We start from the raw sequence: 9457 nt of genomic DNA, 5'->3' as shown, positions 1-9457 counted from the left end.
TTGTTCTTTGACCTGATTATAAAAAGTTAATCTATTGCCAAATGTTTAAATAATTTGAATACTATATTACTAAGATGATTGTTTTATTAAAAAAAAAATAATGGTAAATAATTGAGTGTGTCTCACATGTGTAGTACTGCTGTGAATTAAAAATAAATAAATAAATAAGCTCCTGCTGGATCAGGTCATTGTCCTTGGGTGCTTACTTTTATTTTTAGCAAAGTCACTGACTCGATTTATAGGTCATAAGCAATTAAAGTAGTGAGTAAACAGCATCCACCTGTTATCATATTAGATGTTGGTGAGAGGTCATTTATCAGTGCTAATTGGACTGACCTCAGTGTGAAAATTAGAACATAAATAGGCACAAAGAATAACAAATTACTAATTCAGTTTTTCTCTAAATTAAGAAAAGAGGCTTAATTATGTAAATGTTTTATGTAAAGGTTTGGTAAGGTCTTGATGAGGGTAAGTGACACCATTATTAGGAAAACTGCTATTTATACAGTGACAAATTAAAGGAAAAGCCTTAATACATGTGGAGAATATTGGCAAAAAAGGTCAATTGCACCGCTTTCACTAAGAAGAGTCTGCCCTGATACTCTGTCAAACCTGTTAATAGACTGTTCTCTAGCTGTGACAGGGGAATTTGAGTTGATCTGGTTATCTGAAAACCATCTAACAAGGAAGACTGAACAACATTGTTTGTTGTACCAAACAGTTCACTGTGACACCCATGCCAGTTTCCTTCTCTTTTCATTTCTGGCAAATACTCAACTCAAATGTTTGTTTTTCTTGCATTCCAATGAAATGACATGTCATTGTCCCTTTTAATTTTCTAGCTCAACCAGCTCCAACAGGTAATATATCCACAACACCACCTCACACAAGGTGCTCTCTGCTCCCATTAATCCAGTGTAACATATTCTGTCTCCATCTCAACCCCACAATAATCATCAACATCTATTTCTCAACTGCATCCACCCATGCATCAAATATTTACACCACTCTGAGTCCACCTTGGAGTGATCCTTGCCAACCTTTCCCTGGGCTCTAACAGCTCTGCCAGGCAGCCACACAATATCTCAGAGCCCTAATTTAGGGACTCTTAGCTCCAACTACTATTATTATGTATCAAGATTATTCTTTTTTACGATTTTAAAATGTATTTTTTTTAATGCCAGAATCGATATATTTGCTTCATTTGAGTCTATGCGGAGGTAGAAGGAAGTTACCGCTTTTATTGTTGTAGTCTAAGAAGCGTGACGTCATATCCGTTTAAACGTGGTAAACACTACACATATAGTAAAGTATGGAAACACTTTGGGTTTCACACATTGCCAGGAAAAGCAGAGCTAGACATCATGGCTAAAGCTGCACGTTACCGCAAAACGTTATCGTATTGCGGAAACGTGCGGTCAAGCCGTCACTATCATCTCTGTGGTCAAATCAGCCGACGCTACGACTCTAGAGCACCCATGTACTGACATTTAGGTTAAATGCATTCAAACGGCCCCGATGGAGCTGACCATGGATGTTTAAAGAGAACGGAGCTGACGGCAGAGCTAGAGACGGACTTGGCAAGGTTAGCGGAAGTACACGCGTTTGACTTTGTCCAGTTTTCAAAATAAGGTGTTAATAAACTGTACTGTATATACAAAATACATATATAGAAATAAGATTGATTGGATTATATTCACCAAAAATATAAAACATTACATGCTGAAAATCAAACACTTTTACTGTATCAATTTAGATATTTTCCAAAGTAAAAGTCCCTAGAAGTGTATGATTAAACTTTTCCCCATGGTCTAGTGTTAAAAAAAGTTAACCAAAATCGCAATAAAACGTAATATCGATCGCAATACTTCAAATCGCAATACATATCGAATCGGCACCCAAGTATCGTGATAGTATCAAATCGGGAGACAGGTGTATCGTCCCAGGCCTACTATTATATCTACACTACTTGCTAGCACAAGCTGTGCTACTAGTCATCTGCTTGATTACTTAGTTGTTTAGACAATCAGGATTTTGTAACACACCAGAGTGATCTTGAAATAACACAGTGAAATAACAGCTATAAAATCGGTACAATGTTGATCTTGTTTATTGTGTGTGTGCTCCAGGCTGTGCAGGTCCACCCGTGCTGTGTTGCCCTGGTACAAACAACGCCTGTTCCAGGGGGTGTTTCTGTGACGCGGCCTGTCTGCAATCTAACGACTGCTGTTCTGACTACAGGGCAACCTGCACGCAATGTGAGTGGGGGTGAAAACAAAAAAACTGAAAAGTACACTGTTATGTCGGTTTAGGATTTGAGAAGTGGTTTAAAATTTATAGTGCAAATCTTTCTTCCTCCTGACTGCAGCCTCTGCGCCGCCAACCACACCCAGCACAACAAGCACAACAACCACACCCAGCACAACAAGCACAACAACCACACCCAGCACAACAAGCACAACAAGCACAACAACCACACCCAGCACAACAAGCACAACAACCACACCCAGCACAACAACCACAACAACCACACCCAGCACAACAAGCACAACAACCACACCCAGCACAACAAGCACAACAACCACACCCAGCACAACAAGCACAACAAGCACCACAAGCACAACAAGCAGCAGTAGTACATCGACACTGACAAACATCGTCATGACTTCGTCATCCACAGTCTTGTCAACAACAGCAGCACCCAATGCAACATCTGCACTATTGAACGTGAGCACAACCTCAGCCTCCGTAGTGTCTGCTACTACAGCAAGCAGCCAAACAAACGATGGTATATCTACACCTGCAGATAACAGCACAACGTTATCAGCTTCTGCAACGACAGCATCCGGCACAACAAACAGTAGCATATCTACACCAGTAGATGTCAGCATCACATCATCTATAGACTCCACTTCTCCAGGAGTAAACAGCACCTGTACAAATATCAGCACAACTTCAGCGTCCATATCCTCTGACACAACACCAACGAGCACAACAAACAGTAGCATATCTACACCAGTAGATAACAGCACAACTTTATCAGTCTCAGCAACAACAGCACCCAGCACAACAAATAACAATACCTCTCCTACGCTAGCACATATGAACACAACGTCAGTCTTCGCAGACTCTACTGCTACAGCACACAGCACAACAAACAGCAGTACTACCTCTATGCTCGCAAATATCAGCACAACTTCAACATCCACAGCCTCTGACACAACCAGTACAAGCAGTACATCTACACCCACAGATATCCCCCCATCGTCGTCATCTGCAGTCTCTTCAACAACAGCACCCAGTACAACAAGCAGCACTACTGCATCAGATGTGAGCACAAACTCGGTGTCCATAGCGTTACCCACAACAACAACAACAACAACCAGCCAAAAAAGCAGCAGTACTGCATCTACACCATTAGATGGCCTCACAACTTCAGCGTCCACAGCCTCTGACACTACGAGTACAAACAGTACATCTACACCGACAGATATCCCCCCGTCGTCGTCATCCGCAGTCTCTTCAACAACAGCACCCAGTACAACAAGCAGCACTACTGCATCAGATGTGAGCACAAACTCGGTGTCCATAGCGTTACCCACAACAACAACAACAACAACAACAACCAGCCAAAAAAGCAGCAGTACTGCATCTACACCATTAGATGGCCTCACAACTTCAGCGTCCACAGCCTCTGACACTACGAGTACAAACAGTACATCTACACCGACAGATATCCCCCCGTCGTCGTCATCCGCGGTCTCTTCAACAACAGCACCCAGTACAACAACCAGCACTACTGCATCAGATGTGAGCACAAACTCGGTGTCCATAGCGTTACCCACAACAACAACAACAACAACCAGCCAAAAAAGCAGCAGTACTGCATCTACACCATTAGATGGCCTCACAACTTCAGTGTCCACAGCCTCTGACACTACGAGTACAAACAGTACATCTACACCCACAGATATCCCCCCGTCGTCGTCATCCGCGGTCTCTTCAACAACAGCACCCAGTACAACAACCAGCACTACTGCATCAGATGTGAGCACAAACTCGGTGTCCATAGCGTTACCCACAACAACAACAACAACAACCAGCCAAAAAAGCAGCAGTACTGCATCTACACCATTAGATGGCCTCACAACTTCAGCGTCCACAGCCTCTGACACTACGAGTACAAACAGTACATCTACACCCACAGATATCCCCCCGTCGTCGTCATCCGCGGTCTCTTCAACAACAGCACCCAGTACAACAACCAGCACTACTGCATCAGATGTGAGCACAAACTCGGTGTCCATAGCGTTACCCACAACAACAACAACAACAACCAGCCAAAAAAGCAGCAGTACTGCATCTACACCATTAGATGGCCTCACAACTTCAGCGTCCACAGCCTCTGACACTACGAGTACAAACAGTACATCTACACCCACAGATATCCCCCCGTCGTCGTCATCCGCGGTCTCTTCAACAACAGCACCCAGTACAACAACCAGCACTACTGCATCAGATGTGAGCACAAACTCGGTGTCCATAGCGTTACCCACAACAACAACAACAACAACAACCAGCCAAAAAAACAGCAGTACTGCATCTACACCATTAGATGGCCTCGCAACTTCAGCGTCCACAGTCTCCACAGCTACAGGTTGTTCATTATTATGATCTCACATTTAAAGAAATACATTCATTCTTTATGTCACTGCTGAAAATGTATTGGCAAATCTTCTGGCTGTTTGCATCACCCTACAAATGACCTTCAGTTAGAGTCACCTCCTTTGGCATGTCTCCTTGTCCTCATAGCAGGGACAACACTGACAGATACCAGTACAACTCCGGATACCAGTAGTGTCGTATCTTTACCAGCAGATGGGGGCAAATCTGGATCCACTGTTACCTCAAGCAAAGGTACAATGAGTCAGCCACATGGACTTCTGTACTTCAGTTATGCTAGTGAACAGTTTGAATGGTAAAAATAAATTTTTATTTGCACCTTTCTTTCTACAGATGCCCAAATACTGACCTTTTGCCTAAAAGTTTCTGTTTTATCCCAGAATGAGGAAAACGATGTGATGTTAGAGGCTTTATCTAATGTAAGTACAAACCACCTTCAAATACACATCATGTCACAAAATAACAATATTAAACACACCTCTAGCGCTCACCTAATCAGCGAGTGTCTTCTCTCTCTCACAGTTTGTATCGCAGATACTTCTCCAGCAGAATTGTGAGGGCTGCACTTCGACTATCAGACACATCAATCCCCCCTGAGAAAGAGCCTATACGTTGTGATACATGTTATTTATTATTTTAATCATTTTCGATATATGTACATGGATGTCACTGATGAAAAGACACAAACAGCTATTTATTAATTTACTTCTACTTCTCTCTTTTTATCATTATATGATGTTTGATTGTTTACCCTGCCTACATGCAGCTTATTGTTCCCTCCCCATTTTCCCAGCCCATGCTGAATCAGTTCCCAACTAGGGGAGGTTTTGATGGAGGATTTGATCAGTTTGACTCTGATGAAGACACAGTTGGCGTCGAAACATTAGTCTTCTTATAAAGTTGATTGCCTTAAATTCGTTTGCTCCAGTGTGCTTTGGACCTGGTCTCCGAGGTCTCTCCTGTTACTAGGGCCTATAGTATGTTTCAGCCAGTGAAAACATCAGTTTGGATGCATCAGTGTGACAACAGGCTGCACAACTCTCAGAAACAACACTATCATCTGTTTAAACTAAATAAACTATCATTGCCTTTAGGTTATCTATATTGTCTCTATTGTTTTTCAGCCAGGGTTCACATAAAAACAAAATACAAAAAGACAACATCAACGACACATCAACACAATAAAACACAGAGCTAGAGTAGGGAAATAGAAATTCGTACCAAGTACTCATATACAGTAGTGCAAATGTGCAAGTGTGCAAGTGTAAGGGAAGTGCAAAGAGTGCAGCCAGAGTGCTATGCTATCGGACATATTAATAGCACTTTGGGATGAAGGAGACGTGGAGTCTTTTAGTTCTCCTATCGGGTGCCCTGAAATAACGTCCTGAGGGCAAAAGCTTAAACTCCTTTAGGAGCGGATTGTCCTGGCAGTCCAATATAGTGGCAGCCCTTGTAAGGACCTGTAGTGTTAAAATTGTCCAGGAGCATATAGCCTGACGCCTCCCTGAAATCTACTGACTATTTTAGCAAGACTTCCAAGTCTATTGTTGTTGGACAGATTTAGATTTCCAAACCAAGCCCAAACCTAATTTATAGAACATCTGTAAAAGACAGACATCATCTCAGAAGAAACGTTAAAAGAGTTAATTTTTCTATAAAAAAAAAGACCTTGCTGGACCTTTTTTGAGGTAGCATCAACATGGGATTCAAAGCACAGTTTGTCATCAAGAACAAACGTAAACTTAGGTAATAAAATGACATAAAACCACATATTTATTCAGTACTATCTGTTGAGAGTTAACTATTAGAGCAGGCTGAGCAGCCGAAAACAGATCGAGGCAGTGCTGTTTGGCTAGATATTGTCTGCAAATTGTATTCCCGCACTTCAAGGGAGGACGATGAGCCAAATGTTTAATTATACTGGCAGTGGTGGTTCTGGCCCATTTAAACCACAGGGGCCAGTTAAATAATTCTGAAACTAAGCGCTCATTTTAGACACTGTCAGCCTTTTTCAGACTTTTTTTTTACGGAAATTTTTTCAGCCTTTTTTTTCCAACATTTTTCAAACTTTTTTTTCAGAGTCTTTTTTTCAACCTTTTTTCAAATTGTTTTTTTCAGACTTTTTTTTATTTTACCTTTTTCAGACATTGTTTAGACTTTTCTTTTCCTGCATTTTTCAAACTTTTTTTCAGACATTTTTCAGACATTTTTCAGACTTCTTTGGGACATTCTTCAAACTTTTTTTTTCTTTTCTTTTTTACCTTTTTCAGACATTTTTCAGACTTTTTTTTTACGGAAATTTTTTCAGACTTTTTTTTCCAACATTTTTCAAATTTTTTTTTCAGACTTTTTTTTCAGACATTGTTTAGACTTTTCTTTTCAAACATTTTTCAAACTTTTTTTAGACATTTCTTTCAGACATTTTTCAGATATTTTTCAGACTTCTTTGGGACATTCTTCAAACTTTTTTTTTTTTTTTTGTCTTTTTTACCTTTTTCAGAAATTTTTCAGACTTTTTTTTTTACGGACATTTTTTCAGACTTTTTTTTCCAACATTTTTCAAAAAACAATTTCAGATATTTTTCAGAGTTTTTTTTTCCAGTATTTTTCAAGCTTTTTTTTCACACATTTTTCATACTATTTATTTCAGACAGTTTTTTCAGACTTTTTTTTCCAACGTTTTTCAAACTTTTTTTCAAGCATTTTTTTCAGACTTTTTTCTTTTTTTTTTTACCTTTTTCAGACATTGTATAGACTTTTCTTTTCCAACATTTCAAACTTTTTTTTAGACATTTCTTTCAGACATTTTTCAGACATTTTTTTCAGACATTTTTCAGACTTTTTTTGGGACATTTTTCAGAATTCTTTTTTTTTTTTGTCTTTTTTACCTTTTTCAGACATTTTTCAGACTTTTTTTTTTACGGACATTTTTTCATACTTTTTTTTCCAACATTTTTCAACAAAACAATTTCAGATATTTTTCAGTCTTTTTTTCCAGTATTTTTCAAACTTTTTTTTTCAGACATTTTTCATACTATTTATTTCAGACAGTTTTTTCAGACTTTTTTCTCTTTTTTTTACCTTTTTCAGACATTGACCTTTTTCAGACTTTTCTTTTCCAACATTTTTCAAACTTTTTTTCAGACATTTTTCAGTCTTTTTTTCAAGCATTTTTTTCAGACTTTTTTCTCTTTTTTTTTACCTTTTTTCAGACATTGACCTTTTTCAGAATTTTCTTTTCCAACATTTTTCAAACTTTTTTTTAGACATTTCTTTCAGACATTTTTTTTGGGACATTTTTCAGTCTTTTTTTCCAGCATTTTTTTTAATTGTTTTTTTCAGACTTTTTTCAGACATTTTTCCGAATTTCTTTTTACGGATTTTCTTTTCTCAGAATTTTTTTATTTATTTTTTTTTTTTTTAACCTTGAGACTTTTCTTTTTCAACATTTTGGGACATTTTTCAGACATTTTTCAGACTTTTTTTTTTCTTTCTTTTTTACCTTTTCAGACTTTTTTTTACGGATATTTTTTCAGACTTTTTTTCCAACATTTTTCAAAAAAGAAATTTCAGATATTTTTTTTCCAGCATTTATCAAACTTTTTTTTTCAGACAGTTTTCAGACTTTTTATTTCAGACAGTTTTTTCAGACTTGAATGTATTTTAATTGTGTAACATATTCCAATTGGGATTTTTTTTTGGTTGTTTGTTTTCTTTTTATTCATCTCTTCTTCTTGTTTAGGTTTAATGGCGGTTGGCATCGGTTGGCATCCTGGTGCATTACCGCCCAAAATACTGCCCTTTTTCTTCTTTCTGTCTTTTATTAGAAAATGCCACTGTATTTTGCTGCTTGTGTTATTGTGTTAAGCTTTGGCCTAATAAGATTTTTTTTTAAAGTGGGTGTCATTTTGTTTTACTCAATAACATTATTTGTGCGTATCAGACATAGATATTCCCATGCATGCTATTTATTCAAAGGTGATAGTCTTTAGCTGTGCATAAATGTCAGTATAATGCACTGATTACATGGGTGCTTTGGCATACACATGCCATTATGACTCCAGATGGAATATGTGTCACTATCTGATAATATTGGTAAAAAAAAAAACAATGTAATGTGCAATAAATGGTTATTTAAACGTTGCTGACATTTGGTGTTTGAATGTTTTACATGGGAGATTTTCTACTTTGAGTCATGGCAACACTCTGCAATGGGGCAGCATTAGTCAAGTAACTGGACATTCAAGTTTAACTACAAAAACAGTGTGACTCATTACCGATCAGTAAAACAGGAAAAAAATCATCAAAAAAATAAAAAATGTAACAACCCCAACAACAACAACATGGTTTATATGTACTACTGTTGGCACTCTCGCCATTCAGTCATGGATTGGTTTGCACTGTAATTCCTGCTCCTGATAAGTCTGTTAAACGTCATCGCGTTTAACTCTCAACACTTGAATAAAGCATTTATATTAATAAGTCAGTGTCATGGCATGCCATCTTGTTTAATGATAAATCCAACAAAAAACAAGGCCTGTCGGTAAATGATATACAGCTTCAATTTACAATGTTTGAAATTTGTAACTGGTATTTTATCAACGTTTAACAACAGTATGAGAACTCAAACTAAGAGACAAAAAATCAACAATTGGGTGGTAAATAGAACAAATAGAAATATATACAAACACATTTAAAGAGGCTAGTTTTATTTTTACATTTAATTATAATAAATATATATATCCTTTTTTTATGTGGTCTTATGTTTTAGTGT

General features: G+C 37.8%; 1 long non-coding RNA gene across 1 annotated transcript; it reads left to right on the top strand.

Moving 5' to 3' along the window:
• The first annotated feature begins 4250 nt into the window (after positions 1-4250).
• Positions 4251-5637, top strand: LOC141777161 (uncharacterized). Its single transcript, XR_012595861.1, has 4 exons — positions 4251-4657; positions 4813-4917; positions 5017-5102; positions 5206-5637. It is a non-coding gene; the product is annotated as an uncharacterized LOC141777161 (long non-coding RNA).
• The last annotated feature ends 3820 nt before the right edge of the window (positions 5638-9457 follow it).

The sequence above is a fragment of the Sebastes fasciatus genome, chromosome 11 (genome assembly GCF_043250625.1).
Source record: "Sebastes fasciatus isolate fSebFas1 chromosome 11, fSebFas1.pri, whole genome shotgun sequence".
NCBI classification, from domain to species: Eukaryota; Metazoa; Chordata; class Actinopteri; order Perciformes; family Sebastidae; genus Sebastes; species Sebastes fasciatus.
Note: the sequence above shows the minus strand (reverse complement) of the source record. Positions and strands in the feature narration are given on the sequence as shown.